The sequence below is a fragment of the Saccostrea cucullata genome, unplaced genomic scaffold (genome assembly GCF_032062105.1).
Source record: "Saccostrea cucullata isolate Sc308-1 unplaced genomic scaffold, CSIRO_AGI_Scuc_v1 ctg499, whole genome shotgun sequence".
NCBI lineage: Eukaryota > Metazoa > Mollusca > Bivalvia > Ostreida > Ostreidae > Saccostrea > Saccostrea cuccullata.
Genome location: NW_026926402.1, coordinates 241276 through 252696, shown reverse-complemented (window position 1 = coordinate 252696; position 11421 = coordinate 241276).

The window sequence follows — 11421 nt, the reverse complement described above, 5'->3', positions numbered from 1 at the left end:
ATGTAGTATGTTGGCCCAACGTTGGCCCGATGTTTGTTATACACCCATAAAGAATGCGTCTTATCAAGTTGATAGTAGTATGTTGGCCTAACGTTGGCCAAATGTTTGTTATACATCCTTAATAAAGTGTCTTATCAAATATTGGTAGTATTATGTTGGCCCAACCTTGGCCCAATATTTGTTATACACCCTTAAAGAAAGTGTCCTATCAAATGGGTAGTAGTATATTGGCCCAATGTTTGTAATATACCCTCAAATAATGTCTTATCAATTTGATAGTACATCGTAGTACATGTATGTTGGCCCGATGTTAGCACGAGTGATCTTTTGTTTAGGTGTTTCAAAGATGGGATACATGTATTTATATTGGGCAAACGCTGGCCCAATTATTATACTGCCAACTAAAGATGGTGTCAATTTTAGCTGCTGAGCTGACATTCTATGTCCATGCTTTTAATTGGATGACTGTTTTTGTTAAGATCTGATATATTCAACATTTTAAATTTTAACTTAAGTGATCACAGCACCAAAGAGTGTTTTATTATATTTTTTGAATTGTGCACATGCATGATTATTTATTTGAAATAAAACCCCTGAAATTATGAATTTTTTCATGAGCGTTGTATTCATGAGAATTTAGAGAAGACTGAATACGTTCTCAGGAACAGGATGTGAATGAAGCCTGCCCTACATATACATAAATCAAAATGACACAGCTTTATAATCAAATTGAAACAAAAGTTAGGCGTTCGCTATCACGTGACCAAACTGTGGAGTGAGCTGTCAGATTCAATTGCTCACAGGTGGTGATAATGCAGGGCAAGCAAGAAGAATTAAGTGAAATTTAAATTTGGGGATTATACACTTGCTATACAGCTGCATTTAGAAGCGATGTAAGTATATTTATTCTTATTTATTCAGGTTAACTGTTAAAATTGACTCGGAATTCATTCTTGTAATGTTTTTGCACACAAAGTTGTAAGTTGTTTCTATCTATCTAATTCTTAACTGTCTATTACAGACACGATTGTAACAAAGAAATTCAGTCAGAGACTGCAAGGAAAACAAATGTTGTGGCGGTACATGTAATTAACGATGAAATCGAAGACCATGCATAAAGAAGTGTGTAAAGTATGAGTCCGTATGACAAAGATCAAGATGAAGAAAACGGGAGGCGACGAAGGGACGGAAAAAGAGCGGGAATACAACAAAAGGACTATAATAAAGGAAGTGAGCCTTGATTAAAAACTTTTAATTGATAATTTTTCATACTTTACCTCTATTGTCTATTTTAAAATTTATTTTGTAAATTATGATTGAATTGATGTATATAAAATATTATCACAGTGAATCATTAGTAATGTTTTCATTGAACATGTCCATGTATGCATTATGAATGCAGATTTAATTGTGTATTAATTATTTTAAACAGTCATAAAATAGGTTTATGTAAAGAATCACTTAACCAATTGCAAATGTATTTCTTTGTAATACATGTAACTACGTTGGCCCAACAATTTGCCATCTGACATTTCAACAAAGGGCCAACGTAGGGCCAACCTAACCAAACAGTTATTAAGGTTGGCTGTTAGTTGGCATACACTAAAAACTACATTGGCCCAACAATATGCCATCTGACATTTCAACATAGGGCCAACGTTGGGCCAACCTAACCAAACAGTTGTTAAGGTTGGCTGTTAGTTGGCATACACAAATAACTACGTTGGCCTAACAATATGCCATCTGACATTTCAACATAGGGCCAACGTTGGGCCAACCTAACCAAACAGTTGTTAAGGTTGGCTGTTAGTTGGCATACACAAATAACTACGTTGGCCCAACAATATGCCATCTGACATTTCAACAAAGGGCCAACGTTGGGCCAACCTAACCAACCAGTTATTAAGGTTGGCTGATAGTTGTCATACAATTATACCTACGTTGGCCCAACAATATGCCAACATGTTGGACCAACGTTGGGCCGATGAGCAAAATTACCGTGGGCAAACGTAAGGTTACCAACAGTGGGCCAACGATGGAAAAACAATTGGGCCAACGTTGGCCCAACTATGTCTTGCTATCTGGGTTGTCTTTTAAACCCATGCATTGGCGCGCGGTATTAAATTATCCAAGGTCATGTGTCATAAAACCAAGTTAGAAATCCGGAGATCCATTTGTACTAGTTTTAGAATGATCCATTTTTTATAAGCCACGCGTTACAGTAATCGGAGTTTCCATCAAATCCCGATTGTTATTTTCTTCATACACCGTTAAATACAAAAGCAACACGTCATTTAGTATATATCAGGTTCATTGGAATACCCAAGTTGTAAAATGACACTCTTTTTAGCTATGCTAATCAGGCGAATTTAAGCAATACTCACATTCAAAAAATGAAAGCCAAATTAAACCTTTTATCTTTCAAGCCAAAGATTTAATTTGGCTGATAAACAAAGAATCTATTACTACTAGTAATAGGTTATTACAACGGCAATTAACACAATGAGCTTGGGTGAAAAAGGCTTTGTAAGATAACACATATTAAAGAAGATGGGCGCATTTGGCATGTAATGTGCAGGAATCATTTGTACGAAACATTTATGGTTTAAATGTCCATGATTTGGCTGGCTGAACACAGCTCGTCAGAATTTACAAACACGTTCATATTTTGGATGGATGTTTCCTCAATTGTACTTCAAACAACGTTAACATGCGCTTTGAGGTGTGAGTGTCTCCCGGAAATTCTTGTGTATTATTGCAATAGGAATGAAATTGGTCTTTTTTCTAAACTTTGCAAAACTTTTGAATAGAATTTGCTCTCTTCAAATTCCAATACAAATCGTTAGGTTCGTGGGTACATCATAATTGTTCTGCTTACAAAAAATCTATTAATTGTCATGTCCGTCTTCCGACCTTCCGTCTATCTGTTCTTCCGTCACACTTTTCGTTAAGCTCAGTTAAAAGCTCCATTTCAAAGAAAATATCCAAGATATCATCAAACTTCATAAGGTGATAGATTTTAATGAGAGCTATGCAACAGCCTCGTCATTTTTAACCTTTCGTTTGACCTTGACCTCACTTTTCTTAAATGAGTGTTTAGCTCAGTTTTAAACATACCATTCAAGATAGTGTTATCAAACTTGATTTGCTGATACATACCGTAAATCTAGAAAATTTTGCTGTAGATAAATTTTTAGCAAATTTGCGAGTTGATGGCATTCGCAAAAATATTTTTCTGAAAAATAATACAACAATAAAAAATTTGAACAAAGTAGTGGTCATTCGCAAAATTTTGAAACGCAAAAATTAATCAAAAGCATTTTGACCCAGATTCGCAAAATAAAATCGACGTAAAAATTTCCAGATTTACGGTACTAATAAAAGCTATTTAACTGCATCCACGTTTGACCTTGACCTTTCATTTGACCTTGACCTCACTTTTCCTAAATTAGTGTTAGACTTCATAGGCTGATACATACTGATGAGAGCTTTTCAACTACATGAACAGTTTTTTATATTGGCCTTACCTCTGACCTTTACCTCTTTTTTCTTAAATCAGTGTTAACCTTAATATGCTGATACATACTGATGGAAGCTTTTCAACTGCATCACTTTTCAAGATATTCTAAAATTTCATACATAAATTCGAATTTTCATGTTGCATTACTGATGTACCCTCGACGGGGCTTTCATGTCCTATGGACATATTTCTAGTTTTTCTTTAGGGAAATAATTTAATGAGACTTTCACAGAATCATTATTACATATTGCCATTGTGAACCTTCTATTTTACTTTTTGATCCGAAACATATTTTGGGTATCACAGAGAAAAACATTGACAACGCCATTATATTCATATGCGACGCGGGGGTTTTATTTAGTGAGCTTATTGCTCACAGTACCTCTAGATTCTTACTCAGATGCTTTTTTTTTAATGCAAACCAGGTTAATATGCAGATCCATTTTTGAAATTCTAATTGGCATGCACAGGTACACATTTAAATCGATACACATTTAAATTAATGCACATGTAATTAATTCAGAAAATGAGCATAGTCAACTCAAAATTGATCATTAGATATCTTAAAGTACAAATATGCCGCCATAATGGTAAAGGACAAAATAAGAAAGGTAAGGTTATGCGCTGTTAAATATACATAATTTTTATTTATCTTTTTTTATCATTGTTCTCTACATAAGGACTAACGTATGAGTAACACTCCTTATAAGTAATTGAGTTAATTGAGAGTCCAACAGTCCAATAGGGAATAATGTCCATAATTGCTTTTAAGGAATGGAGCAATAAAAGTATTTTGGTCTGCTTACAATCCATTCTTTTTGTTGCTTGTAATTCTTGTTTGTCAATATATTTAATGTAATTATAGTTTAATAAGATACTCTGTAAATTTACATTTAACGCATCAGTGGTTTTTAATGTATAATGTTTGCTTATATGTTGCTTAAGAATTTTAAATTTTCCACTCTGACATATGGAGATACCACCTTGATGACTGTAACAAACACACTCCAATGAAAGGATGATGATGTAAAACAATTATGCATATAGATGACCGTAATCCTTGTACAAAATTAAATTATAGAAGATATACTAAATATCTTATTCATAATCAATTCATGTTTGTAACCGCTCGATTGGAAACAGGGAAACTACCCATCCCACTTTTTTTGAAACATGACCTTTTTCTTTCGAAAATGATCATTGAAAAAGCGTACCCCTCCCCCTTCAACTGTTAGTTGCAATATAGAAACCCCCTTTCCATAAAATACGATTTTCGAGTTTGGGAAATTTGTTGCAGCCATGTTTTTTTTATCTAGATGAATACATGGTGTACACTTAGAGGCAATAAAGATTTGAATTGAAGTAGGTTTAATAGAGTAATTTATCATTAATAAAACCACATGAGTTGGCATGTTTTTTCTGACCTAATATTAATTCTTGAATAAAATCTGTAAAATGATAACTTATGTAACTTAAAGAAAGAAATTAAATGTTTCAAAACGACACATATCTACCATTTCCCCCGAAATTTTCAGAATCCAGTAAATAAAAAAAAAATATATATATACGAGGGTTGTCCCGTAAAATCGTGGACAAGTTGTCTAGTTTGAAAAATAATCAACACTGCATTCTGAAATTTTCACTACTCTTTAGTACATATAATATGAATATACATAGCAAATTTTAAATAGATATATGCATAAATAAACAAATTGTGATATTTTATGTTATGTACTGTTTTGCTCTACGGCGCACGGATTATAACGTCAAGGTGTCTAAAACAGCGTCGCGTTTCATGTTTGTTAAATGTAAGTTTGATAAGCCCCACTTAAATCTAGATTTTTTTTTTGATTTTCATACGTGAGTGTTTATAACCAGTTAAGGAACTAATGTGGCACACTCATGCGATCTTCTGAAGATTTATTAGCAAGTTACGGACAGTATTCTCACCATCATTCAACTAACAAAGAATCTCATATCAACGCTCGACAGTGACAGCGGCTTTTGCTATTACAATGGCAAACTGTCCGTATGTTTTGTACTACTTGGGGACTCGATCAAGAAAACTTCGCTAAGAAAACTTCCATTTCATTTATATTTTAAAGATCTGGTGATATTTTACATATTTTCTTTCTTCTGTATTCATTTAAAGTCTCTTAAGGTGTCATTAATACATCCTAATGTAACTGAACTGTTCTCCGGTGCGCCGTAACGTCATCAAATGTCGCCATTTTTCGTGTATTGTGTTTACCATGTTCCCATTTCGAATGCTCGGGAAACTGCCAAAAATTAACCAAAATGCTTGAAATTTTCAAAAAGACGTCAGAATTGATTAAGATATTTAATTTGAACAATTTTCATCCTAATCTTGTGTATTTAAATATTTTATTACGATTTAATACTTGTTTATTCTCTAATATAATCTTGTTATTTTTACCGTGCGCCGTAGGACCGTACCCTGTGCACATTCAAGCAGAATAAAATCTTTATTTTTGCATATATAATATCAAAAATATTATGATACACTTAAATATGATGAATAAACATTTACTGAAAATTCCAGCTTAGTGCGCCCATTACTTTTTGAGAAAAGCGCTTTGTCCACGATTTTATGGGACAACCCTCGTATACTTCAGTAATAACATTTTCTATTAATAAAATTAATATAATGATAGCACTTGAAATTTCTGTTAAACTCAGTATGCCAACTCCTGGCATTGCACTTATTTCAGTAAATTGTATTAACGGGTGTAGTTTTTTATTTTCTGGAAAATTCGATTCTTTATATATAGGTCAAAGCAGGGGAGATGTTTAATAACTTACAAACAAATATATATCAAATCATAGATTTTTTCCAAGCCACGGTTCAGTGACTGCATATAGCTCTCATGGGAGAGGATTGTACATTTTTCCATTATTTGCAACGATGCGATTCTGTGTGCTATCGTACAACTAAGAAACTAGGATATACTTGCAATATTAGATCTTGAAATCCACAGGTCGACAAAGGGGCGGTAGGGTCTCGGGCGACCCCAATAATATAGCAAAAATATTTTCTCAACTAAAAAAAAAAAAATAATGAGAAATAAAGTTACAACAGGATGTGTTTGTGAAACACTTTGCACCCGGCAGCAACAAAGTTCGAAAAAAAAATTATTTTAAGCATATAGGTCACAGTCAAGGTCACAAAGCCATTTCCTGTGGTTCAAAAGTTATGGTGAAAGTTCGAAAAAGTTTTTTTTAGCATATTGGTCTCAATCAAGGTCACAAGGTCATTGGTCTTGTTATCAATTGTAAGAACTTAATACGTGTACTATCCATACCAAATATAAAGTCTCTATCTCTTATGGTTCAAAAGTTATTGCGAAGGTTAAAGTTGTCAACAAACAGACAGATAAACAGATGAACACACATGGCATAAACAATATACGCCTCAGATCTATCCATCCGGTCGCATAAAAATTTAGTAATGGTGGAATGCAGATGGATAAAATGTACGTTCAACTAGGACATAGGTACCTTCCTCAGTTCACGACTATCGGGCTTGTTTACTCCGCTACAAATATAGTGCAAAAAATATTACTACTGTGAAGCCTTAACAGTAGGATTGTCAACGAATTTAAGGGCACAAGCATTTAAAGAGAGAAAAATCTGGCAAGTTTTATTAGAAATTGAATCAAGTTTGTACAAAATTAAAAGACAGTCCTCTTGGATTACCCTAAAGGTGTGAAGAGTGTATCAATTAGAGTAATTAATTAATTTGTTCACTTAATTAGTGGTATAATAGTTTCCAGTACTTACAATCAGCTTGTATTTTTGTAAGGACTTGGTTTTACAGTAAACAAATGAATCCTTTGTTTATGTAAATATCATCAAATCATTATCAGGAAATTATTTAGGAAAAAGTAAGCTTTGTTCCCATCTCGCCTTAACTCTAAAATTCAGCATTCCCATTTTCAAAGAATTAATATATTTAAGTAACTGCTTTTAATATTTTTCCGTTAAATATTTGTTCTGCGTGGTATAAATTTGTAGGAGTTATTGAAGACTTTAGTTAGACAACCAATTAACATGATTAATCGAAACATGTTAAATAATCTTTTGAATAAAAAAAAATCATAACATTTTTATGTATACTCTTCATATATTCGATAATTAAAAAAAATAAATATATAATAATATATAATTGCGGCGCATTTAGCAAACTCTACATGACTTTTTATTCCAAAAAAATGGCATAAAACATATCCTGCTTGACAGGAAAGTGAAGACATATATTTCATTATGCAAGATGTATTTTTTTTATCGAATATTCGACTATATTCGAATACTCCTATCGAATATTCGAATATCAATTATTGATAATTTTGACATCCCTACTTTAGAGTGTATAAAAGATTGAAAAATTATTTTTGTCAAAGGAATAACCATCTGAAAAGATCGGGGGATTGAGCAACATTAACAGCTATATGATATATAAGAATTAAACATCTATGGTTTACGTTAGGTGACATGTTGTCTACCCTTTGATTTTATTATTCCATTTAATGTTATAGTATCTATTTAACACAGTGGCTTATCTATGATCTTCTTACTCAAAATCAGCAACTAAGAGTAAACGACGTCCAGTCTCTGCATTCCCAGATCTCTAACAAGCAGGGAGAGGAGGGAGATCTTGCCCCCTACCTCCCCTAACCTCTTCACTTCGCTCGGTCTTTTCATCGATCCTTTAGCAAAAGTTAAGGGGTTATTATTTGTAAATAAATTATTTTATGTGTCCGTTGTCCTCAATAGGCGACCTAATCAGTTTAACACTATTTAGTAAATCTCTGATTGTATTTATCTTATAAAGAAGATGTTCCCAGTTTATTGCTAAGTTTGGGACAGGAGATTTCCTCCCCCTTTCCCTGGAATGTACACATCAAATTCAAAACAAATCACAACATTAAAAAAAAAGAAATTAAAGTTTTAAAAATGCACCAATTATGATTTACTTTTGGGAATTACACTGTATTTGGAGACATGCAAAGGTCTTATAGGTCATCTTAACATCATGTAAAACCTTCACAGCAATTGGATTTGGTTCGCGCTTTGAACCAATTTGCAAAGGCCATGAAATTTGCAAGTTTATAAAAGCACCATTGCTCATCATAACTATACACTTAGCATGCTTAGTTTGGCTACTTGATTCCAATATGGAGCGTAGGGGAACAAAAAAGTGCATTTCAAATAATCAGTAATTATTACTAATAATTAGTAGAACCCTCATCCTGAGGTCAAAATTTTGGAAAAGGCACCTTGCTCATAAAATTAGTTTGGTTCATTCCAAAGAACAAATTTCAAAGCAATATTTCATTTACAGTATTTAATTAGAGCCCCCCATCAATGATACCCAAGAGCAAGGGGCCTGAAAATTAATAATTTAGCTCCCTCGCTCATCATAACTTTATGTACTTAGTTTAATTAATATCCAGGCTTCAAGACCATAAACTGAGAACAGACTTAAGCCAAAATTTAAAACCAGTATAACTTATGAAATAATTTTGATAATGAGACAGAATTTACATCAAATATTGGAATTTAAGTGTTAAAGAGAATTGCAAAATTTTCGGCAATACGTCAAGTAGAACTCAGGAATTTAAAAATCAAAATTTTGACTTAAGTCTGTTCTCAGTTATGGTCTCCAGGCCAGGATTGCAGTGAGAAGCTGAAAATGTTCGTATGTTAACGCACAATGCCAATGCACAGCACACGACGCCATAAAGAAACCGAGATAACAAAAAGTCATATTAGTTGATCAAAGTGACCAAATAAGGTTTCCTTTGGTCTCCATATTTATGTAAAATATTAGTTGTCTTTTGGTCTCCCTGTTAACTGACAACATATATTGACCTCTGGTTTTATTTATTATTGATTTGCAACATGAGATATATATTAACCTCTGGTCTCCCTATTAATTTACAATTTCAGGACACCTCTGATCTTTCTACTGATTAATGAAATAAAGTACCTCTGGTCTCACTATTTATTTACTATATAATGAGACATCTAATCTCTATATTGATTTACGTAATGAAGGAACCTCTGGTCTCCCTTTTGATTTTACGATATAAGGTGATCCCTAGTCTCCCTATTGATGAAATAGAAATTGTCAAGTTTTCTTACTGACTTACAATATAAGGTGAACTCTTCTCTTCCTGATGTCTTCCTGATATAAAATAAAAATTAACCTCCAAATTCCCTATTGATTTACAATGTGAAGAGACCTCTGGTTTCCGTATTGATTTTACATTATAAGATTACTCCTGGTCCCCCTACTGATGTGCAATATAATGTTACCTCTTGTCCCACTACTGATGTACAAGTTACCTCAGGTCGTCCCACTACTGATGTACAAGTTACCTCAGGTCCCACTACTGATGTACAATATAAGGTAACTCTGGTCCCCCTATTGATGTACAATATAAGGTAACCTTTGGTCCTCCTACTGATGTACATGTACAATATAAGGTGACCTCTGGTCCCCCTACTGATGTACAATTTAAGGGAACCTCTGGTGTCTAGAATGGTGTTTTCTTGCTAGCTGCCATATGTATCTAATTCTACAACAGGAAAGAAATAAATCGTTTTTAAGTCCGTATATTACGATCACCCAAATTCATTGAAAAAAGAGATAACGGCCATCTTAATATTTTGTTAAGGTCATCATTCTCCTAAACTTTGAATTGGTACTAAAAATTTATTTTCTTGATTTAGGTAAGTTTTGATTATTAATTGTAAGTTTGCTATAGTAAATGTTCAATTTTTTGCGTAATTTACACAAATATACTTGCAGGTCTTCAATGAAAATGTTCAACCGATTTGCTCGGTGGACATGTTTTGATGACATGGATTATATTACGGTCACCAGCTTTCCTCGATGTTACAGAAAGCTCTGTTTTTAGATATTAAGCATGAATGTCTTTTTCTAGTAAAATATCCAAATATGAAACAGATGTGTCATACTCTGTGGTATCTTTTACAGTGTATTTTATGCTTACCGAGATATAACGTGCCGACATAATTATAAGTATTGAAATAACTATTGTTAATTGACAATATGTGGTGGATAAACTAGTACATGTATGTAATGTCGAGTTGAAGGCCGCAGCAAGTGTTTTCTTCATTTCACGAAAATATTTTAACAAATTCTGCTTCAATTAGTACCCATGGGAATTCCAATATATTGTTTGAAGACTTGGTTTGCAAACATTACACCAGGCTTGGGGTAATGCTAATTGTAATGGTAATGCATTGCAATGCATTACATGAACTCAAAGTAATGCTAGTAATGTGTAATGCCCCAAAATTTGCATTACATGTAATGGTAATGTAATGCATTACTTGATAAAATCCAGTATAATGCTGGCATTACATAGCATTACACAGCATTATTTTGTAAGATAAGTGCCTATTTTAAGACATTTAAATGGACATGGATGATGGAAATTATTGTTTAGGTTATTTATTTTATTCATTTATTTTCAATTATATATATGTATATTTTTTTGGAAATAATACTATTGAATAACAAGAAGCCCACGGGCCTTATAGGTCACCTGAGTATTGTGTAACAACTTTCAAACAATTAAATTTGGTTCGTGTTTTAAACCAGAGGCCATGAAATTCACAATTTTGAAAGAGACACCATTGCTAATCATAATTAAAAATACTCTACTTACTCAATACCCAGAGGTAGATCAGAGTTACAAAGAGAAAATGTTCTTCCACTTTATAACCAGTTGTGCACCTCACCCAAAAGAACCACTGACCTTGGGGCCACATATTTCAAAATTTTGCAAATTTTATCATAAAATGGTTGATTAATACCAAAGAGCAGGTTTCAAAGCATTAATTTATTT